The sequence below is a fragment of the Ochotona curzoniae genome, unplaced genomic scaffold (genome assembly GCF_017591425.1).
Source record: "Ochotona curzoniae isolate NIBS_2020 unplaced genomic scaffold, NIBS_Ocur_1.0 patch341, whole genome shotgun sequence".
NCBI lineage: Eukaryota > Metazoa > Chordata > Mammalia > Lagomorpha > Ochotonidae > Ochotona > Ochotona curzoniae.
In genome coordinates this window covers 18229-43129 of record NW_024466908.1, presented here as the reverse complement: position 1 = coordinate 43129, position 24901 = coordinate 18229, and the positions used below count along the sequence as shown (strand labels likewise).

At 42.2% G+C, this 24901-nt stretch overlaps 1 protein-coding gene across 1 annotated transcript in view; it reads right to left on the bottom strand.

The window, feature by feature from the left end:
- Positions 1 to 4572: 4572 nt before the first annotated feature.
- Positions 4573 to 24901, bottom strand: part of LOC121167160 (mediator of RNA polymerase II transcription subunit 20-like) — a 37575-nt gene continuing 17246 nt past the window's right edge. Inside the window, exon 3 of the transcript XR_005885557.1 lies at positions 4573 to 4653. The gene's annotated coding sequence lies outside the window, so the exon portion shown is untranslated. The remainder of the gene's footprint in view (positions 4654 to 24901) is intronic.

Genomic DNA, 24901 nt, shown 5'->3' with positions numbered 1-24901 from the left:
ACCACTTGCGCCACTGCGCCGGGCCCAATACTATGATTTTAATTTGTTATCAGCCCTAAAAGGTCTTGAAGATCCCTGGACTACCTTTCCAAGACATTGCTTTAAAAGATATGTACAGCAGGCCTATGCCTGCAGCAGTGTAAAACAGGAAGCTAAGCATTAAAAAAAAAAAGGCATGCACACCAAGACCCATAAAGTTGATCAATACACAGAAGGGATAATAAAAGAGGGTGCTTAAAAAAAAAGACAGGAGAATATCACTGACCACATGCTATTAACATGGGAAAGCCAAGACATCTCATCAATGCGTTTGTTGTTTATGAATTTTCCTTTCTAAAAAACCTTCACTTGTTCATCTTCATTTGTTTAAAATATTTATTTTATTTTTATTGGAAAGGTGGATATACAGAGAGGAGAGACAGAGAGGAAGATATTCCGTCCGATGATTCACTCCCCAAGTGAGCGCAACGGCTGATGCTATGCCGGTCTGAAGCCAGGAGCCTCTTCTGGGTCTCAAAGCTTTGCGCCATCCTTGACTGTCCTCCCAGGCCACAGGCAGGGAGCTGGATGGGAAGCGGGGCTGCCGGGATAGAACCGGTGCCCATATGGGATCCTGGGCATGCAAGGCGAGGACCTTAACCACTGTGCCATCACGCCGGGCCCTCATCTTCATTTTATTGGAAAGGCAGAGGAAAAAAAAGAGACCTTCTTCCCATGTATATGTACCCCAATGCCTGCAACAACCAGGGCCGCACTAGGTTGATGCCAGGAGCTGGATCTGGATCTCCTCAGTAGGTGGCAGAGACCCGAGTCCTGGAGACATTACTTACTGCTTCTCAGATGTGTATTAACAGGAAGCTGGAACACACAGCCAGCCAGGACATGAACTCTGCTAAGGAATAAAGGTGTCTCAAGCTGCAACCTGTACCACACCTTTAAAAAAAATGTATTTGAAGGCCTGGTGTGGGAGCCTAGTGGCTAACTTTCTCGCCTCACATGTGCTGGATTCCCATAAGGACGCTAGTTTGTATCCAGGCTGCTCCACTTCCCATCCAGTTCCCTGCTCATGACTGGGAGAGAAATTGAGGACAACCCAAAGCCTTGGTACCCTACACCTGTGTGGGAAACCCAGAAGCAGCTCCTGGTTCCTGGCTTTGGGTTGACTCAACTTTAGCCATTGCAGCCACTTATGGAGTGAACCGGTGGATCGCAGATCTTTCTGTCTGTCTCTCCTTCTCTCTGACTTTTCAATAAAATAAATAAATCTTAAAAAAAAAAAACTGAAATACAGACACACAGAAAGTTAGGGAGAGCTTCTGCTGGTTTATTCTCCCAATGCTTGCAACTACTAGGACTGGACCAGGCTGAAGCTAGGAACTCAGTCTTGGTTTCCTGCAGAAGTGGCAAGGATCTAAGTACTTGAGCCATCATCTGCTGCCTTTTAGAGTGCACACTGGCAGGAACCTGAACTGGAAATGAACTCAGGGCTCAAACAGGCACTCCAACATGATATACAGGGCTACTGAGTGGCAACGTATGCCACCCTGTCGTAACTTTAATGTTCTTTAATATTTGTACTTCACCACAAGACATTGAAAATTTATGGAAAATGGAATTAAAAGATAATGCTTTCTATGACCTTTTTCAAGCAGTTACCTATTTAAACAGGAAATGACTTCCTGTTTGAAGAAAAGCCATGCTTCTGACAAGACAGGCTCAGAACAGAAATCACATATTATAAGCCATCCCAGTGCCTATGTAAATGTCAATTGTTCAAGCACATTTACTTTTTAGACCATCTCTTATAAATGACATTCTAATTATGAGACCCATAAGTCACCTTTCTCCTAGCTTTTCTTCTCTTGCTAAAGTTTCTGCTGACTGCCATTCAAATATTATTTAACAGGCCAAAAAGAGTATTTTCCAATTACAAATCAGTTCCAAACTGCTGAGCAGTTCAATCTTTCTGGCTGCATGCTACTATGAATAGCAGCTACGTGGTAATCTACACATCAGGCCACTCTAGTCCTTTCTAAGCATGTGGTGTTCCTTAGATCAGGCAGTTTCTATCTATTACCTATGATTCACAATGAAGCAAAAACAGTTCATTCATTTAAGCGTAGTCAGGAAAAACATTCATGAACAATCATTTCATATCCACATTTTCCCCAGACTTAAGACACATGACTTTAAATTTTTTATCACAGGGCCCAGCATGAGAGCATAGTAGTTAAAGTCCTCGCCTTGCACGCTCCAGGATCCCATATGGGCACCGGTTCTAATCCTAGTGGCCCTGCTTTCCATCCAGTTCCCTGCTTGTGGCCTGGGAAAGCAGTCAAGGACAGTCCAAAGCTCTGGGACCCTGCACCTGCTTGGGAGACCTGGAAGAGCTCCTGGCTCCTGCGGATTGGCTCAGGACCAGCCATTGCGGCTGCATGGCGAGTGAATCATCGGACGAGAGATTTTTCCGTCTCTTCTCCTCTCTGACTTTGCAATAAAAATAAATAAATCTTTAAAAAAATAATAAAGTTTTTGTCATAGACAAGCAAAAACAAATTAGGGGGGCTAGTATTATGGCACAGTGCATCAAGTCACTACCTTCAATGCCTACATCCTTTATGAGTGGTGGTTTGAGTCCTGGCTGTTCCAGCTTTAATGCAGCTCTCTGCGACTGCCTAGGAACGCAGTGGGAGAAGCCCTGAGTGCTTGGTCTCCTGTGGTGCTACTGGGAGACTGGATAAAGCTCCCACAAAGTGGCTTCAGTCAGGCCCAGCCTTGGCCATTGTGGACATTTGGGAAGTGACCTCAAAATAGATCTTGCTTTCTCACTCTCTCTTGCTTTCTCTCTCTCCCCTCCCATCCCCAGTCTGCAACTCTGCCTTTCAAATAAATAAATCTTTAAAAAGAAAAAATGGTACTTATTTCATAAGTAGATGACAGGATGAAATGAGATCAGGAATGGAACAAGGAAGAAAGCACTTAAAATGTTGTCTGGCTCACAACAAATATTCAGTAAGCGCTGACTTTTTTTAAAAGATGCATTTTGTTTTTACTTGAAAGGCAGAATTACAGAGAAAAGGAAAGATCTTCTGTCTGCTGATTCACTCCGACAATGGCCAGAACTGAACTGATCTGCAGTCTGGAGCCTAGAGTTTCTTCTGGGTCTCCCACGCAGGTGCAGGGTCCCAAAGCTTTGGGCCATCCTCAACTGCTTTCCCAGACCACAAGCAGGCAACTGGATGGGAAGCAGAGCTGCCAGGATACAAACTAGTGCCCATATGGGATCCTGGCGTGTGCAAGGTAAGGACTTTAGTTACTAGGCTATTGCACTGGGCACAACCATGAACAATTTTTGAGAAAAATGAGCTTAAAACCAAAAAGAAGACCTTCATGAAAAACTTTTTTTAAAAAACCTTCAGCCACCAGGATTAACCTTATTTGAGACAGTTTAACTCTTAGATGGTATCAAAGGAAGATTCATGTGTGGACAGTTCATAAAACCGCTAAGTAGGAAGTGGTTATTGGGGTGCAGAGTTAACACTGCTTGGGGTACCTATGTCCTATATGGCAGTGTCTGATCAGAGAGCCTGCCTTTCCACTTCCTATCCAGCTTCTTGCTAATGTTCCCGGGAGGCAGCAGGTAATGGCCTAAGAACTTGGGTTCCTACTATCCACGTGAGAGACCTGGATGGAGTTTCTAGCTCCTGGCTTCAGCCTGGACCAAGCCCAGCTGTGTGAACAAGTGGACAAAGGCTCGATCGCTCTGTCCTCTCTTTCTGTTTCTTGTCTTTCTGGCATGCTGCCTTTATGAATGGATTTTTGAAAATGCCAACCGGGATAGATATGCAAATTATAGCTAACATTTGAGAACATTACTATTATTAATTCTCAACATCAATATAAGATAGGCATTTTAATGTCCCTACCTTATTTTCAAGGAATTGGCCATAGAGAGACTAACACACTCAGATATTGATAGTGATTGATCAAATCCATCCTGGCTTCAAAGTTCACATTTTTCATCACTTTGCAAAGAAGGCAGCTGTACAAATATATGTCATATCGACTCTGGGGGACTAAGATTCAAGGAGACAGTTTTGGCTTTCCATAATGTTTGAATTACTGAGAACAAGAATATGGATTTACCATGACTAAACTTTTTTTTATAATTCATAAACTTAAGTCTTTGAGTTCCTGTGAAACTGCTTGATTACCACCTCTGCACTTGCTCAAATGAACAGGATCCCCACAGCGAACCCAACATGAAAGCAGCTGAGTGTTTGCAGAAAACGGGGTGGAGCATTCCTCTCCACAGGTCATGACAGACAGGGTCTCTAGCCAACCTCCAGCAAGCTTCCAGACACTTCCTAGATGTGTTTTAGCACATTTGCTGGTCTCCACGTATAAAAACAGTTGTGTTCCCTTCGTAGCATAATTCATGACACCAAAAAGCTCACAAGGGTAAAACAAAAGTAGGTGATAAAAGTTCAGAACAGGGCTAAGATATTACAGCCCGGCCATAGAGAACATTACCTATGACTAGTTCCCATTAATATTTTATTGTGGTTTTATCTCTTACCCATTAAACAAGTTTTTTCTGTCTTCTTCCATTCTACTCCACAGCCATCTGTTAGGTTTCTTCTTCTCTAATACCTAAGGGAAGCAATTTGTAAGCTTGAGCTAATACATGGCAAGAAAAAAACAAGTCTGTGAATTTTCTATATAAATCCGGAAAATAATTAGTAAATCACAATGCAGTAAGTGCCTTGCAAGTCCTCAAAGCAAAAGTAAAACATGTGGGGAGAAAAAAAAAGCTTTATTGTTGTTTTGAAGCAAATAGCAAAGATTCAATTACCATGAGTAGACTAATGCATAAACGGAAGTATTAAAAGTTTATTCTTCAGGGCCTGGCACGATGGCATAGTGGTTAAGGTCCTCACTTTGCACATTCTGGGGTCCCATAGGAGTGCCGGTTCTAATCCCAGAAGCCCTACTTCCCATGCAGCTCTCTGCTTGTGGCCTGGGAAAGCAGTTGAGAACAGCCCAAAGCTTTGGGACCCTGCACCCACGTGGGAGACTGGAAGAGGTTCCTGGCTTCAGATTGGCTCAGCTCCAGCCATTGTGGCTGCTTGAGGAGTGAATCATCAGACAGAAGATCTTCCTCTCTGTCTCTACTCTCTGTATATTCACCTTTCCAATAAAAACAAAATAAATCTTAGAAAAAAAGTTTATTCTCCAAAAAATGCATCTATGCATTTATTTTAGGGTTTAATGATTACAAATGATCTTTGCATGTATCCTAAAGTCATAAAAAACCTAAAATATCAAATTCACAAATTCGTTGTAACAAAAATACTTGAGTATCAAAAGGTAAAATTCTAGTTGAATAAGGGAAATACATAACAATGCAAGATGGCACTGGGAATTCTCTGTGCTGAGCGAGTTCAATGACCGTTATACAAGAGCATGCATCTTTAAAAGCAGTCTGTAGGCAATCTACTTTTACACGCGGCACATTAGACATTAGTCAAATATAGCTAGTTGATTATTTGGATAAATTACAAAATCAATCTTTTTTCCTAAGTATCAGATACTTTATGCAGAAAAGCAGGACTTAACAAACCTTGAGATTGGTAGTTTCAGCTGCCATTGAACAGGTTGGAAAACGCTCTGTTTTATAATCCTAACAACTTACACAAGAATTCCTCTTGGAAGAAACTCTTTGTGAAAGTGTGTTCCCTTGAGACAGGCCCCCCACTCTCCTGCCCAGTCCTCTTGGAGTGGGTGGTTCACTGCAGAATGGCTGTCAAGACACCAGAATGGTTGTCAAGAAAGGGAAATTGCTTTGCCTTAGATAAGGGGAAGAATTTGTTGTTTTATCTCTGAAAGGAACGGGATGAAGAATGATGAGGAGAGGGAAAAGAGAGAAGAAAAGAAGAGTTAGTATAATAGAGCAAAGCTGGGATTAGGTGGGGGTGAAGCTCGCAGGTCAAGGGAGGTCTGGAAACATTGTACGAATGGGGACGCTTTACATGGAAGTTATTTGCATCAATGCAAAGCAAGGCCCACCCCACCTCTACTCCCCCCTTTCTTCAGTTCAGTATACAAAAATGTACAAATGCCCTGTGAGAAAAAAAGATCCCTTCTGAAAATCAGAAAAGGGAAAAAAAAAATGTAAGTTTCATATTTGGTTGCACTGTGATGCAAATCAGTGGCACAAGGAAAGAAAACACAGACCCAGGAGGCAAAGGAGATTGCAAGATCAAGAAACCCAAGCCTAGGTAACCTTGGAAAACTAAGCTAGCACCACAGGAGGGGGATTTCACAGTCACAAAATGTTCTACTTTTCTATAAAGAAGTCTCTAGTTTCAATTTTAAAGCTGTAAAAAACACAAAAGTTAAATTACATTAAATCCAAGCTATTTTAAGAACTTTGAATGATGTCCCAAACCAGATCACAGTATCTAGTTCTGTAAAGAAGTAAGATATGTGACCAAATAGAATTTAGACTTAACATGCTAGGAAGTAGTTCTTACTTTGAAGTATGATGAAAATAATAACTGTAACAGTGATTTTGAAAACTGGGAAATTGTAAGTTAGCCGAAATCTAAAAATTAATATGCATTACACAAATATTTTTCATCTAGGTCCCACATCTACCGCTTAAATTACTGAAATATACATTTGAATGGGAAGAGAATGGAATTATACATACATAAAAGAAATCGCTATAATAAGTAGGAACCAAAAAATGTGGATAACAGGGTCAATAAAGCCCCCAACCGGCAGGACAACGTATGTTAAGCCTACCTGTTGGTATAACTGGTGAACTCCAGCTTGGGATGTGGAGTGACAGAGAGCAGTTACCACCAGAGTGTATTTTCTAGTATCAGATTGTACTAAATTCTGACTTGGTTTTCTAACTGACCACAAGTATTGGAGTAAGGATTAAATGAGAATGCAGACAAAATACTAACACATTGCCTGGCAACAAAGATTTGTTTTTCTTCCTTGATCTTCCTACTGTTAGTGCAATTTTCGGGATGTGAATAGGAGAAAAATTCATGCTGGACGCCCTACCCAACTTATGCAGCCAAACAATAATAGCAATGATGATAATAACACTTACACTGCCTTGCACGTGTGCCAGCCAAGCGCTGCTCCATGTATTAGCACATTCAATCCTCACAACTATGAGGCAGACATTATCTTTATTTCGTTTTACAGCCAAGGAACAGGCACAAGTAAATTCTATAGAGAATAAGTACAGAACTAAGATTCAAATATATGTTTTTGTGCTTAAGAAAAACTAACGACCAGGTGACACCACTTAAAAGTTCTCTTATTTTAATATTAGGAAAATATAGAAAATAGTTCAGACAGGGCCTGGCATGATGGCCCAGTAGAAAAATCCTTGCCTTGCACACACCAGGGTCTCATACAGATGCCAGTTTGTGTCCTGGTTGCTCCATTTTCCATCCAGCTCCCCAACTGTGGCCTGGGAAAGCAGCAGAGGATGGGCCAAGCCTTGGGACCCTGCACTTGCGTGCAAGTCTGGGAAGAAGCTCCTAGTCCCTGGCTGCAGATCAGCTCAGCTCTGGATGTTGTGTCTGCATGAGGAGTGAACCATAGGAAAGAAGATATTTGTCTCTGTAAATTTACATTTCCAAAGAAAGTAAAAATAAATCTTAAAAAAATGTGCTTACAGCCTAATAATTAGAGATTTATTATTAAACAGATATATGTAATTTTAATATTTTAAAAATACAGCTTACAAATTTAAAATGTTACATATTGGGGGTGGACTTTGGCAAAGCTGTTAGGACACAATTTGAGATGCCCACATTCCATATCCAAGTGCCTGGGTTTGAGTCTCTGATGCTCTTCTTTCTTTCTTTTTTTTTATCTATTTACTCTTAAAGTTTTATTTTTATTTATTTCTAATTTTTATTTTAAGTTTTGAATTTTATCATATAATTCTGTATAGGCACTAGTGCTTAATTCTAAATTAGTTCTAAATTCTAAATTAGGCACTATGTCATCACATCAGGCTAGAAAAAATATTTTTGCTTTTTTATTTTTTAAAAGATTTATTTATTTTTTATTAGAAAGGCAGATATACAGAAAGTAGGAGAGACAGAGAGGAAGATCTTCCGTCTGATGATTCACTCCCCAAATGACTACAACTGCCAGAGCTGAGCCAATCCAAAGCCTGGAGCCAGAAACTTCATTCAGGTCTCCCACGCTGGTGCAGGGTCCCAAGGCTTTGGGCCATCCTCAACTGCTTTCCCAGGCGACAAGTAGGAAGTTGGATAGGAAGCAGGACTGCTGCTATTCGAACTGGCGCCCATATGGATCCCAGGATGTGCAAGGCAAGGACTTTAGCTGCCAGGCTACTGTGCTCGGCCCTGGAAAAAAGATTTTTAACATATCACATTATTAGGAAAAGTTCAGACATGATGGCTATGTCAATCACTTGAAAAATTAAATTCTTTTTCATTCAGATGCTGAACAAAAATCAAAAGAACAACTTGATCATATCGCACTGTGGCCATAAACACCTTTTTGGTTCTTCAGGAAAACAAAGCACAAATATTGTCCATCTGTTGGCACAGGCAAGGAGCATCCTTTGTCGCACGAACTCATCCCGTGCTGAAGAGCGGAAGGAAGCAGTAGTAGCAGGCCGCTCAGGCACACTTGAGTAGTAGCAGGCCGCTGCCCAACTTTCTCTAGACCATACCAAAGCTCAGCCTGGAAAAGGGGTTTTCTTTATCTCCAAGTCTTTTTAAAATTCATACTTCATTGTCCTTTCATAGCACAATGGGCTCTGTACCATACACAGTTTGCTAATCAGGTTTAATGTCATCTACTAAGAATTAATGAGTGCTACAACTATACTTACTTGTTGATCAAGTGTTGGGTTTTCATAGATAGGTATTGCCTATTTTAAACATTTGGTTTTCTAACATCTGGGGAACTATAAACATGGAAAATGGATAATATTGACATGTTTTGACAATTTATTGATCTCTGAATAGGGGAGATTTTTTCTTAAACTGAGCTAAAACTAAACCAAACCAAATCTACGCTCTTCAGCATAAATGAAGCCAATCAGAACAGAATAAAAACTACAACAGATTCTACAGTTTTCAAGTTGTATGTTTTAAAATATTTGGTTTATAGTCTGAGAAAATATTACTATCTTTTTTATTTTATTTTATTTTTAAAAGATTTATTTATTTATATTATAAAGTCAGATATACAGAGAGGAGGAGAGACAGAAAGGAAGATCTTCCGTCCGATGAATCACTCCCCAAGTGAGCGCAATGGTCGGTGCTGTGCCTATCTGAAGCCCGGAACCAGGAACCTCCTCCAGGTTTCCCACACTGCTGCAAGGTCCCAAAGTCTTGGGCCATGCCCGACTGCTTTCCCAGGCCACAAGCAGGGAGCTGGATGGAAAGTGGTGCTGCCGGGATTAGAACTGGTGCCCATATGGGATCCCGGTGCATTCAAGGCGAGGACTTTTGCCACTAGGCCACACCGCTGGGCCCTAGAAAATATTACTATCTTACAACATACAAAGCATACCAGAAATTCCTCCAGTTTTTAAATAAAAGAACAAATGGGGCCTGGTGCGATAGCCTAAAAGGTATGTCCAAGAAATATGGGGGACACCAGGGTGTCACAATAACTGGGCAGTACTATTGGCACTGAGAGAATAGGGTCAGCAATAATAAACATGCCCACAATAACCACTGTGTGCAATTTGGAAACTGAGATAAATAGCCCAGTCATACAGGGGACAGAGACAGACACCGTGTAGTTAGAAATGTAAGATGTTACCACAAATCAAATTCAGCCAGAAGTGCAGTGAGTCTTAGGAATTCAGGCTTTTTGGACAGGGAAAAATAACGCTGGGTCCAAATGTTGCACTGTAATCATAGACTGTTCCACAAACATTAAAAACTTAATGCATAGTGGGGTTATCTTGCCTAGCTCTAATGCAGAGTCTGAGTTTAACCTCTGCCTCTGTTCCTGACTTCAGCTTCCTATTGGTGCAACCTTGGAGGCTGTGGTGATGGCTCAGCAATAGGTTTCTGTCACCCACAGGAAAGAAGGATTGAGTTCCAGCTTCCCAGCGTCAGCCTCAGCCAGGAGCTATTGCATACTTTTGGAGGAGCAAATCAGTAGGTAGGAGATCTCTGTCTACATGCCAGCTTCCACTTTCACACCATCTCAGTCATAAAGCTGAAAGAAATTTGGAAAGATGTTTTACGTGATCAAAGTCATATAACCATTCATATGATGGACATATTAAAACTAAAAAATTATGGATTTGACTACATCAAAATCAAACATTTCGGCTCTGGCACAATGGCTCAGTGGCTAAATTCTCGGCCTAACACACCGGGATCCAATATGGGCACTAGTTTCAAGCGCCAGTGCTCCACTTCCCATCAGGCTCCCTGCTTGGGGCCAGGAAAAGCAGTGAATGATGGTCCAAGGTCTTGGTACCCTGCACCCATGTGGGAGAACCGGAAGAAGCTCCTGGTTTCTGGCTGTGGACTGGCTCAGCTCCGGCCATTGCAGCCACTTGGGGAGTGAACCAGCAGATGGAAGATCTTTAGCTCTGTCTATCCTTCTCTCTGTAAATCAGCCTTTCCAACAAAAATAAATACATTTTTTAAAAAAGATACTTAAAAAGCAAACATTTCTGTTTAATAAAGAACACTACGGACATAATTAACAAATGATGCCCCAGAGGATGATATTTGTTTGCATGGTCCAAAATTAATGAAGAATTATAAATACATACCTATGTCTAATAAAATTTCTGCAATTCACAGAAAGGAAATAACTCACAAGCCATTTGCAATAAAAATTAAGATGATACACTATTAATTAGAATGTAGACAATGCCAAGTGTTGAGGAAGCTGCAGGAATGGGACATGAGTTGCGCACTGATGCAACCATTAAGCAGCCTGACAGGCCACTCGTGGGCAGGCCATCAGGGACACGGACAGGACAATCACTGGTAGTCTAGTGTCCACTGCCATGGGAATGGATGTGCTGCAGTTCAGAGCAAGGAACTACATCTACATCGAACATAAATACACCTCAACATGTGCTGTTTACTTAAAATAGTTAAAAAAAAAAAAAGAGTAAGATTTACAGCATTTTACAGGCAGAATGCTATAGCTAATTTCTGCAATAGTGTGATGTACTGAAAAATTTTGTAATTAAAAATATGTAAAAATTATTAAATATTTTATAAAAACATGCATAATTAAAGACATACATTAGAAATATATGAGAGGTGCACGAAGCAGGGGATAGGAAACTGAGCAAGGCAATGAGTGCTGATCACAGGAACATTTGTACACAAATTCGTGCCCAAGTCACGGATGAATGACATCCAGAGTCAGAACATTTCCACTTATGAATATATTCATCTCGTCAATAAAAATTTACTGATTACCTCACATTCCAAGAAATATGCTTAAAGAAAAAGTTTTCTTAGGCCTAGCACGGTCGCCTAGTGGCTAAAGTCCTTGCCTTGCACACATTGAGATCCCATATGGGCGCTAGTTCGTATCCCGACAGCCCCGCTTCCCACCCAGTTCCCTGCTCGTGGCCTGGGAAAGCAGTTCAGGATGGCCGAAGCCTTGGGACCCTGTATCTTCATGAGAGACCTGGAAGAGACTCCAGGGTCCTTCAGATCTGTGCAGCTCTGGCCATTGCATCTACTAGGGGAGTCAATCAACAGATGGGAGATTTCCTCTCTGTCTCTTTTCCTCTCTGAATATCTGACTTTGCAATAAAACAAATAGTTAGGGCCTGGTGAAGTAGCCTAGCAGTTAAAGTCCTTGCCTTGAACGCGCCAAGATCCCATATGGACACTGGTTCTAATCCCAGCGGCCCTGCTTCCTATCCAGCTCCCTGCTTGTGGCCTGGGAAAGCAGTCAAGGATGGTCCAAAGCCTTGGAACCCTGCACCCATGTGTGAGTCCTGAAAGAAGTCCTGGGCTCCTGGCTTCGGATAGGCTCAGCTGTGGCGTTGTAGTTACTTGGGGAGTGAATCATCAGACGGAAGACATTTCTCTTTGTTGTTCCTCCTTTGTGTATCCTGACTTCACAATAAAGACAAATAAATCAGAATAAATAAATCTTTTAAAAATTTCTTCATGATAACATTTTAATCGAAGGTGCAAGACAGAAATAATTAAAATATAAACATATATACGGATTTAAAAGCAATAAACTCATAACTTTTAATAGTTATTGACTATATTGATTTGAAAGGCAGAGAGAGGGACAGATGGACAAAGAGTTCCCCTTCATTGGTTCAACTCCTCTGCATTAAAGCTGAGCCAGGCTGAAGTCATAAGCCAAGAACTCAATCCAGGCCTCCCACATGGAGCAGTGACAGTTCTGAGCCATTCACTGCTGCCTCCCAGCACGCACCTTAGCAGGAAACTAGAAACGGCAGTGGAACTGGGAGCTGAAATCCAGTACGTGATGTGGGCATCCCAAGGTGGGGTCCACCGCTACACCAAGCACCTGTCCCAGAAACTCAGCACTCTTAAAATATTTTCATAAAAATGATTTCATGTATCCACTTTCCTGTAGCCCTTGATCATTTGTGCCCTTATCAGCTACGTAAAGATTATCAAAATAAAATAATAACTTAAAAATGGTTTCATGAACTGTAAATATATCTAGAAATTCTTTAAATGATGAGTCAAAAATACCAAAAGAACTGCAAACTCCTGTATAAACCACTGTCACAGCCCAGGTAAAACAACTTTTCTTGAGGCTCTAAGTGTTGCAACATTACTTTTTGATGGAGAGGTTTTTCTGTTTTATTTGTTCTATGTAATCTAACCATCTCCAATACATTTCAACTACTCAGATACTTTTCACCAGATTGTCTGTGCTCTAAAGGATTTCACAAACAGACTGCAGGCTGCCAGTGGAGCTGCTGTAGCTAATATGCTCATTACGCCACACTGCTAACAAAAACTTACTAACACATTCACTGCAAGTGACGTGTATTTCATATCCCCTAGGCACAGAAAATGACATTTTAAAAAAAGGAATTAACTGTCCCTCCCTTTTTAATGTCTCAGAATGAAATGCCACACATCTTAAATAATGTTAATTAGTATACATGACAGCACGTCAGATTTTTTTTTAACTTTGAAAACTTTTTTTTCCTTTTTAAAGGCAGAGAGACAGAGAAAGTTGTTCCATCTGCTGGTTCAGTCTCCAAATGCCCACAATAACCAGGGCTTGGATAGGCCGAAGCAAGGAGGCCAGAACTCATCTCATGGAGGTGGCAAGAATCCAAATACTTGAGCTATCATCTGCCGCCTCTCAGGGTACACATTAGCTGGAAGCTGGCTCCAACGCCAAGAAGCAGGGTACTGTGATGTGCAGCAAGTCGGCTGCTGTGCTCAATGCCTGCCCATAGTACTTCAGATTTTGATAGTAGGCATCAATGGGTAAAAGGATCAAAAGTGAAGCACAGGAAGGATTGGGTCAACCATTACCCCCACTGAAAACACCTCTTTCTATGAGGTCTGTGCAATCACCACTACATGTAAGAGACAACACCCTGATTTATACGGGTTTACAAAAGAACTCATACCAAGCACTTAGGTGCTTTTTAGTACTTATAACAACTAGGTAATATTATTATCTCCATTTTACAGATCGTCTTTCAAATCAAATATATGTTCTTCATTGTTGACTTTTTTAAGATTTATTTTTATCTGAAAGACACAGTAGCAGAGAGAGGAGAGACAGTGAGAGGGGTCTTCTGTCTGCTGCTAGACTCCCCAAATGGTTGCAATGGTCAGAGCTGAACTGATCAGAGGCCAGAGCCAGGAGCTTCTTCTGAGTCTCCCACATGGGTGCAGGGGCCCATGCACTGCTTCCCCAAGTCATAAGCAGGGAGCTGGAGCAGAGTGGGACAGCTGGGACACACACTGGCTTCCCTTACTACGCCACATGCCAGCCTGTACACCATTGATTTTGAAGCTCCACCAACTAACCCTAGCTCAAACTTCATTTTGTATTCAAATATCTCATGAATGAAACAGTTTTCTCTTTAGGCTAACCTCCTCCTCCCTTATTACAAAATATTCTTTCATAAAAAATGTTCTCAGCTAAACTGATCTATTGTTACACAGTTTCAAAAATTCAACACTATAGATAATGAATAGCTGGAGTGAAAAGTGAACACTTGAGTACTGGTGCTGTGGTAGGACAGGCAAAGCTGGCAGCTCTGTTTCTGGTTAAGCTCCCTGCTGGACCAGTGAAAACAGTGGGTGATGGCCTAAGTCCTTGGGCCCATGCACTCCCATGTGGGCGACTCAGAAAAGCTCCAGGATGTCAGCCATTTGGGGAGCGGACCAGCAGATAGAAGATGTTTGTTTTTCCCTCTTTCTCTCTGTAATTCTGTCTTTGAAATAAAAACAAATCTTTAAAAAAAAAAAAAAAAACGACATTTGAGGAGCCAGTGTTGTGACACAGGGAGTTAAACTGCCATCTCCAATGCCAGCAGATTTGAGTCCCAGCTGTTCTGCTTCTTTTTTCTTTATATGGAAAGGCAGAATTAGAGGGTAAAGGGAAAGATACAGAAAGAGTGACAGATCTTCCATCCACTACTTTACTCCCTAAATGGTCATAATGGCTGAGGCTGGGCTAGGCTGAAGCCAGGAGCCAGGAGCTCCAACTGGGTCTCCTACATGGATGGCAGGGGCCCAAGCACTCAGGTCATTCCCTCTCTGATAAGTTTCAGCTCCCACTGCTGAGCATGAGAACCAGGTCTTGGCTGGACATAAATGTGGGCTGCACAGTAGGGTCAGTTGGACTGAGCTAGGCTGCAGCACTCAATGATGTATTCAAAAGCTGGGACAGACTGGATCAGTCTGCTACCCATACCAGCACGTGTAGGAACCAAGACTGGGGACAGGCCTGGGGAGGGTTATTGGGGACCACTCCGACGAGGCTGCAGTTCCTGCTGGCATTTTTGACAGCCATGTGTGGGGTGTTCAGGGTTGGGCTGGGCTGCAGCATCCTTTTATTTGCACATGAGATGGGGCTGGGGACAGAACTGATGAGATGACTGCAACCACCAGTGTGTGTGAAGGCTAATGTGGGTGAAGGTCTGAGTCAGACCCTGCGCTGGCTGGTACACACGGGAATCAGGTCTGGGGTAACCTCTTGCAAGGTTCTTTGAGGACCCCCACTGAACCACTGGACTAAAAAAAAAACCTCCAACTAGGGGGAAAAAAAAATCACAGGATCTGTGATCTGACCATGGAGTGCATGTGTCAGAATTGGGCCTCGTTGGTTGTTGAAGCCTGTGCATTCAGCGTTATGCCCAGATGCACATGGGGGACATCACAGTTCATTGAGGCCTGCAGAGGCTGTGTAGTACCATGGAGGGCAGAAGAAACTGGACAGCCCTCTTGGCCAAGCTTTGACAGCAAGTATCTGGAGAATGGAGACTCTAAGGTGGACTGTGTCAGCCAATGGACCTTGGAAGGATTTCCTCATCCTTGGAGCAATGAAATCAACAGCATTTCAGAACTATTGAAACTAATAAGCAGTACCCTTGGAACATGCTCCACATTGGGGACCTTAGGAGGACATCGAGCAGCTGACCCCATCCCCGGATACTGATAGGGTTAGGCTACTGGAAGTTGCCCTCTTCTTTTCTCTTTCCCTTTGCTCTATATACAGGAAGAAGAAATAAAAATTGGAAACAATGGTTTCATCCACTTTCCCTTATTCCTCAACCCTTCCCACCCTAATCAGTGGTCCACGCGGGCTGTATCCTTCTCAACTATGTAAACAACATCAAACAATTTTTTTATATTTAAAAGTTAAAAAAAAATAACTCAAGTTATCATCTGCTGCCTTCCCAGATGTATCAGCACGGAGTAAGATGAGAAACAGAGGAGCCCAGCCTTGAACCCACACTGGGATTTAAGATGTCAGTTTCCCAAGCCATGGCTTAACTCACTGTGCCACAACACCAACCACCCCCCCAAAATAATATTTTAAACATACTATTCCATAACATGACTTTTTCTATAACTTAACAACAGACATATTTCCACATCAGTAAAGATAGCCAATGTATTCTTAACAGATAAATGGTATTCCACTATGTGAACCTATCATATATTATTCATCCTTAAGTCCTAAATGGCAAACCTTCATTTTTTCCCCTAAAACAACAATGCTAAGACATGGAATTGCAGGGTCTCAAGGTACATACATTTTTTTAAAGATTTATGTATTTTTATTGAAAAGGCAGATATACAGAGAAAAGGAGAGATAGAGAGGAAGATCTTCCATCTTTTGATTCACTCTCCAAGAGGCCACAATGGCTGGAGCTGAGCCAATCTGAAGCCAGGAGCCAGGAGCTCTTCTGGGTCTCCCACGCAGACGCAGAGTCCCAAAGTTTTGGGCCGTCCTTGGCTGCCTTCCCAGGCCACAAGCAGGGAGCTGGATGGGAAGTGGAGCTGCCGGGATTAGAACTGGTGCCCATACAGGTTCCCGGTGCATTCAAGACAAGAACTTTAGCTGCTGGGCCACTGTGCCAGACCCAAGGTACACACATTTTAAATTCCAACAGACAGTGCCAAACTTGCCTCTAAGAAAACTTACATTCCTGCCTACTACAGTATGTGAGAGTTCCAGCTATCCATCTACTACTGGCTATCATTGACTTTATCAATCTTTGTCAATCCAATAGGTAAAAGTAGTGATTATATGCTTTATTTTATACTTATTTAAGTGACTAAGATTACTGATTTTATAGCTCAAATAGATTAATTTATTATTAGCTATAGGCTAACCTTAACTGCAGATGGAGGGAAAAAATCAAGAACTACATTAAAAGTATAAGTAGAAGACTGGTAGCATTTAACCAATTTAAATTTGGACATGGAGATGACAGCGAAGCTAACCACAAAAGAATCTATTCTTCATGAAGGAACACTTTAACTTTTGCTTGAAATGCACTACTATAAGACCGTCAAGCTATGCCTTACATTGTAGACACATTTCCTTTTTAAAGGCACATTCAATTCTGCTGTCCTATGATTTCTCATCTTTGCTTATGATTCTAATCGGTTCACTTTTTTTTAAAGATTTATTTATTTTTATTAGAAAGTCAGATACACAGAGAGGAGGAGAGACAGAGAGGAAGATTTTCCATGTGATGATTCACTCCCTAAGTGGCTGCAATGGCTGGAATTGAGCCAATCAGAAGCCAGGAGCCAGGAACTTCCTCCAGGTCTCCCACGCCAGTGCAGGGTCCCAAGGCTTTGGGCCATCCTCGACTGCTTTCCCAGGCCACAAGCAGAGAGCTGGATGGGAAGTGGAGCTTCTGGGATTAGAACCGGCGCCCATATGGGATCCTGGCACGTTCAAGATGAGGACTTTAGCTGCTAGGCCATCACACCGGGCCCTTTAATCCTATCACTTTATTGCCACTTTACTTTTCCATATTCAATATTTATTAATTTGATCTTTTGCTACTTTTAGATGTTAAATTACAACTAGGCAATCAGGTTCTCACTATGAGCATCTGATATAATTAAGACACTTGGTATAGGTGTTGCATAAGGACACAGAAACGGGTAAGAGAAAGAAATGTTAGCAATGGCCATTTGTGGGGATGTTCAAGATAGTTTATAAAAAAAATGGTACAGCTTCACCTAGTTTATGAATTCATACATGAGTAAGCCAACTTCTGTTTACGAATGCAGATCAATGTCACCACAAGCCCACAAGCACTGTTCTCAGCAATGACAGCCAATGGAGAGCTAGTCTCACACTTTCTTACCCAATTCTCTTTGTGGCCACTTTCAGGTGACAATTTTTCTCAGGGAGAATCTAATTAGCCCTAAGAGGAACTCTGACCTTATCATCCTGATAAATTAGTATCCAGAACTGCAAAAATATCACAAATCATCTGGCTAGGCTAGAAAGGTTTTTGGCTTGTCAAAGCTGACAAATCAGTAAATCTTTAGCTATACTTCCTTATATTTTCAGCTGAAATTTAGATTTATAAAGCAAACTAATGCTTGAGATTTTATTTCAAAGTCACACTGGCCCATCCATGGGAACACATGACAGATCCTGCACATCCTCCTCACATCAGAGACATAGACCAGGTAGGAGAGAGTGGAAGCCCAACTGACAAAATGTTAAAGCCAGGCTTCGACTCACTTTCTGGCCACTCTGCATTCTGAAGTAGCCGACAACAGTGGCAGAGCTCATCCTTCCTCTGGGGAGAGGCAACCGTCACAGGCAAGATCCTCCTAACTCACTAACAAAGCGGCTGCCCTCCTGTCCCTCAGGAGAGGCAAGCAAGGCTGGGCTGCTTTCCATGCACAATGACTGCGGCTTCCTAGCCCACAGTGGGTGGTAGCAGTGAACCCTGCTAATCTTCCCCAAATCCCACACCACAGGAGTGGGGGTAGAGTACGCTGGGGTGGTGGACAGAACAGAAAACAATTCCAAACTGAATCAAGGACAGTAGCGCTGGGTGACAGAAGGTTACCACACTCCAACTTGAAACGAGGAGGCAGTTGATGGGGAAGGGGAACAACTTATACAAAAGCCTTGAGAGCACATTCTTAAAACATAGCCCAGGGCCCAGTGTGGTAGCCTAGCACCTAAAGTTCTTGCCTTGCACACTCCATTAGCCCCACTTCCCATCCAGCTCCCTGCTTGTGGCCTGGGAAGGCAGCCGAGGACAGACCAAAGCCTTGGACCCTGCACCGGCGTGGGAGACCTGGAAGAGGCTCCAGGATCCAGGCTTCGGATCAGCACAGCTCTGGCCTCTGTGGCTGCTTGGGGAATGAATCAACAGACGGAAGATCTTCCTGTCTCTCTTTCTCTCTATATACCTGACTTTCCAATAAAAATAAACTTTTCATTTTTAAAATTTTTATTTTTGACAATCTTTACATAGTTAATTAGTTAATTAGGGCACAAAGGTTCAAAGACTACAGGAAAGTTGGGTAAGACTATCATTTCCACTTTTTTTTTCCCTGTTTCTGGGGTAAAGGAGGAGATAAAGGGAGAAGCCCCACCCAGCCTCCCACCCATCCCAGGTCCCCGATGTGGGGCATGCTCCGAGGGTCTTGCTCAAGTGGTTTTGATAGTCCAACAGTTACGAATTGCTGCCAATCTCGCCATTCCAAGCATACTGAGGTCACTGAGGAATCCTCTAGTTGACATAGTCCATCTTAGAGTCTCCATTTAAAAAAAAAACACACACACACAGTCCACAAATGAATTTTGTCCCTGAGCCTTCTGATGTGCTAACCAACATCTGGCCCCCCAATCGTGTGCCAGCCCTGGCTACAAGAAAAGCACAAAATAGCAGGCATTTTCACATAGCAGCAAGGCTGGAAGGGATGCTACCAGAGTGTAAATGACTAATTAGCTCAACAGAAGACAAAGAGAGAAAATACCTGTCACCCAACGCTGTTTACAACTTGACATGTAATAAAAACAGTCCCGGCAAGTTCAGAAGCAGGCCTTGCTTGCAGCTTCTGTTAACATAGCAGTGGAAAAGTCACCATATCAGAGTCTTGAAAAAGTCCCATGTCTCAGACACAATAAAGCATGACTGGAAATAATGCTTGCCAAAAATTTTGCAATTTTTCTCTCGTCCTTGTGAAAGGGAAGATTTTTAATTATTACAGTGAACTTGAATAAGGAGTTACATTTCATAGCTTTGATAACCACTTAAAAGTGCAGTGTAGTGGGCGAGGAGAGAAGCCCATAAGCACTATATTTTATATTTATCAGAATTCAGCTAGTATTTCCTTCACTTAAACCTTGGCCGCCCCTTCTGCAGATTACATTTATATTAAGTGGCTAGATGATCATTCAATGAAGACTGGGGATGAATGGCGATAGGAAGGTGAGTTCAACTTCCTTGTATTAACAAATGAAGACTCCCAAAACTGAGGATCATTTAGGCCGGAGTTAATAGAATGTTACAATATGGTTACTCAGGCCTTCAACAAAAGGCACTCCTACTGTAGTAATCCCAGCCAATGTTCTTAACAGCAAGATATTTTGTACTTTGATCTTTCCAAGCTCTTTGAAAAGATCTAAAGACCTTAAAATATGTTGTTTCCTCTAAAACCTTCTTGGCATGTGTTGGAAAGAACCGGGGCTCCTGTTTCTCATACAGTAAGACCTACACCTCACGGACAGCTAGCACGTCCTCAGGATGGCCTAACTGGGAGCACCCCACATGGGCTGGTGGGATGCAGGTGGCCCCCACAGGGGCATATGACCACATGCTTCCTGCTGATGGGAGGTCTATAAACTCCTCATTCACAAGTAAAGGAATTTTTTTTCAGATCCTGTTGAAAGATGGCAAATCACAAAACCACTCTAAATCCAATCTCAAGATTGCTTTGCTTCAAGTGCTTGATTAAAATCAAGTATGTGGGGTGGGGGAACATCAGCACAGTGGCCTAGTGGCTAAAGTCCTCACTTTGGGGGACTGAGGGTGTAGCCTAGTGGCTAAAGTTCTCGCCTTGAATGCCCCGGGATCCCATACGGGCGCCGGTTCTAATCTCGGCAGCTCCACTTCCCATCCAGCTCCCTGCTTGTAGCCTGGGAAGGCAGTCGAGGATGGCCCAAAACTTTGGGACCCTGCACCCACGTGGGAGACCCAGAAGAGGTTCCTGGTTCCCAGCTTCGGAAAGGCAACAGCCATTGTGCTCACTTGGGGAGTGAATCATGAGACAGAAGATCTTCCTCTCTGTATATCTGACTTTGTAATAAAATAAACAAATCTTAAAAAAAAAAGTCCTCTCTTTGAACGCTCCAGGATCCCATATGTACACCAGTTCTAATCTCGGCTACTCTACTTCCCATCCTGCTCCCTGCTTGTGGCCTGGGAAAGCAGTCTAGGAGAGCCCAAAGCCTTGGGACCCTGCACCCACGTGGGAGACCTGGAAGCAGCTCCTGGCTTTGGATTGGTTTAGCTTCAACCATTGCAGTCACTTGGGGAATGAACCATTAGACAGAAGATCTTCCTCTCTGTCTCTTCTCCTCTCTGTATATCTGACTTTCCAATAAAAGAAATACATTTTTTTTAAAAAGAGTAAATATTCATATTATTTTAAAAAAGAGTATCAGTCACTTTCTGATTCTTCACTCTTTGAAAAAAAAAATAGCAACTAAGGTCTTCCCATGCATTTTCTTTCATTTCACTTGTTTCAAAATACTGAAGTGAGAGAAAATGATACAGCAAATGAACCAAATGAAAACAACTGATGAATACTTGTATCATTTCTGTAACTTTTTCTTTTTTTTAAGCCTGGAAAATTGGGGGGAAAAAATCACTGGGCTAATACTGCAATATGGTAGGTTGATCCTACTGCTCGCAATGCTGCCATTCCAGACTGGAGTGCAGGTTCAAGTCCCTGCTGCTGCTGATTCCCAAGGTTAAGTTTTGCTCCTTTTTTTTGGGGGGGGGGGTGTTTTCAAGCAGCAATAATCTTCCAACTGCAAACCTCTTACAGCCTATAACACATTCAGTGCCTCTGACTAGCTAGAAAGGTAGACACATGATCTGCAATATAGTAAGCTATTTTTAAATTGTTCTGGGGTCGTTTTATTTTACAGATACAATTTTGAAATGATAAAGATAGAAACATCTAAGACCTGTGATGTAATCTTTGCATTATACAAAACCCTTATGTTGTTTGTTCCAGGAACTGGGAGGAAAACTGTCCAGAGAGGAAATGAGCTATTAACTGAATCTAATAACACGACCAAAGGGATAACCTTAAGGATTGGCAAACAGTCCGCAAAGAGGATCAACTAAGCAGTACTACAGAGGGCTAGCCTCACAACACTCAAGCAGAAGTAATACCACAGCACAGCCTCTCCCTGCAAAATGTCAAGATTAGAATACCATTCCCACCAAGGTTAGGATACCATTCTAGAAGTAGAGTTCTACTTCTAGAATAAAATAATGACTGTATGTACTACTGAGTTAATACCTGACCAAAAAAGTAGCACTATTCATACAAAAAAAAAATTATCAACTGCTGTGTGCACAGGCACCTGGTGGACAGCTGTGGCCTCGGCCCCCGGCCTGCTGTTGGATTGTTAGGTAGACTTAGCCCGGGGAAGGGACCTAGGACTCAGTGGCCTACATGTTCAAGCCGTGGCCCATTTGCAGCTCAGAAAAGTCTTCCCATCACTGACAAGCTGGTTTTCCCAACTAGAACTTTCCCATAGCTTCTGGTCCACCATTCTCTTGTGTGCTAAACCCCTGGTCTGCTTGGCGAGTGACAGGCTCTCATGTTCCAAGCCTTTCTCCACTCATTCTTGGCTCTGGGAGAACTGCGAGTATTGAAATGTAACAGCTGGTATGGACTCCTGTTTTACAAACAGAACCCCCAAATGGAGGGTGGCACATAAAATACAGGACACTTAAAGTACTTGGGATATACTTTGTATGGAATTCAGATTTAACTGGGCATCCTATATTTTTATGTGCCTAACTGTTAACTCTAGCTTTTGGGGTCATCTTATTCCTTCCTGGGCCTCCTATCTTTCTTTTGAAGGAAACTTTTCATCAGCTTAAAAAAGTATACAAGGGGTAGGTGCTATGGTATAGTAAGATAAGCCTCCATCTGTGTGCCAGCATCCCATATGGGTGCTGGTTCAAGACCTGTTTACTTCACTTCCAATCTGTCCCCTTGCTAATGCCCCTGGGAAAGCAGAAAAAAACATCCCAAGACCTTGGGCTCCTACACCCCCACAGGATACCCAGAAACCGCTCTGGCCATCATAGATGTTTTGAGAGTGAACTAGCAGATGAAAGAATTTTCTATCTTGCCTTCTCTATAACTCTGACTTTTAAAAAAATGTCTAGGAACTGATATTGTGGTGGTCAAACTGCTGCCTACCACACCCTGCCCTGTTGTTTGCTAAGGCACCTTGGAAAGTAGCAGAGGACAGTCCAGGTGCTTGGCCCCCTACAACTCACAAGGGAGACCCTAAGGGAGCTCCAGGCTCCTAGCTTTCTCCTGCCGCAGCCACTGTGGCCACTTGAAGAGGTGACAGATGGAACCTGTCTCTCCCTTGCTCTGTAAGTCTTTCAAATAAAACAAAATGAAAAAAAAAATTATCAACTGTAAAACAAGGAGCTGTAAAAACGCCTGAGCATAGGGGCTGGAATTTGGTGCAGTGGTTAAGATGTCATGTGGAAAGTAAGCACTTGGTTCACTGCTTAGAGAACTGCCTGCTGTGGGACGTCCTCAATTAGCTCAATTGGCTAGCCTCTACTTCCAAGTGCTGGCATTCCATATGTGTGCCAGATCATGTCCTCATTTGCTCCACTTCCCATCCAGGTCCCTGCTTGTGACCTGGAAAAGCAGCAGAGGATGGTCCAAAGCCTTGAGATCCTGTACTTCCATGGGAGACCCAGAAGAAGCTTCTGGCTCCTAGCTTTGCAGCTCAGCTGCAGATGTTGCAACCATTTAGGGGAGTAAACCAGCAGATGGAACATTTCTCTGTCCCTCCTCTGTGTAAATCTGCCTTTCCAACAAAATCAAAATAAATCTAAAAAAAGGGGAGGGAGAATAGTGATAGGGCTTACCTCCTAGGACTGCTGTAAGGAGTAAATAAATTACAATTTGCAAAAGTATTTCAACAGTGCCTCAAATAAAACACAGCATTTGCTATCAAGTTTAAAAAGAACTACTGTCTTACCAACACCAATGTAAGTGGGTTTTTTTTGTTTTCACTCAATAATTGAAAATGGAGGAAGAGGTAACAAATACAGACAAAGCATTGTGTGAGTGCTCCTGGAAGAAGACAAACTTTCCTGACAAAGAATGGCTTCCCATAAAGGCTGCCACATTTTCAACTGAAGATTTATAAGAAATCAGGATAAACTTATCTACCTGGGATGATTTAGGCATGATACTGACCCACGCTGCAAGGTAAACGAGAGACCCTGCCAAGGTCTGTTTCCATCCAAACACTCCATGATTCCCCCAGCAGCACTGAATTATGTACAGCCTGCCCATCCACATGTGCGAGGATATACTGAAAGGTCTTTTGCTTCGCCCATAAGATTTCAGACAAGATTAAATTACTTTGGGTAGATTTTTACTTCATCTACAAATGAAAACATAGTTTTGTGATTCGAGTCTTTAAGGAGAAACGGTATTATCTGAACGAAAGAATGATACACATTTTCAGATTTAGGAACATCAGCTGAGAGTTAACCATTCGTAACTTTAATCAGTGGAATAATCAGACAGAACAAGCAGGCAGGACCCAATCTCTTTTGGATGGTCGCAAAGTTTCTTTTTACCCAATATTAATTATTTAGAGATATCAACTTCAAAACAAGTACCTTATTTAAAATGGCGATACCACACATATGAAGTACAATCTACTACCATGTCAGCCCAGCACGTCCACAAAGGGAGTAATGCACACACATTTCCCAGGAGCAGGTGTCTCGCATTAAAGTTACTGTTCATCTTGAAAGTTTGAAAGTTAGCATTTTTAGGTTAATCCTTTTAAAATACAGCAGCAAAACTACTAATTTTAAAAATAATTTTCTGCTAAATGTCTAAATGAATCTGGTTGTCCTGAACACTTCACAGAATCTGTGACACAGATCATGAATGAATGCTATGCCATGAACACAGTCAGCACCTTAATCCAAAATTCACTAAAATTTTCAATTACTCACACACACAAAAATTAATAACCAGTGTTTCTGATACTCACAAATCAAAATCCAAATCTTTGCCAACTACACTGCAAACCTAACTTTGTTATCGACACACATGCTCACAAAACAGAATTT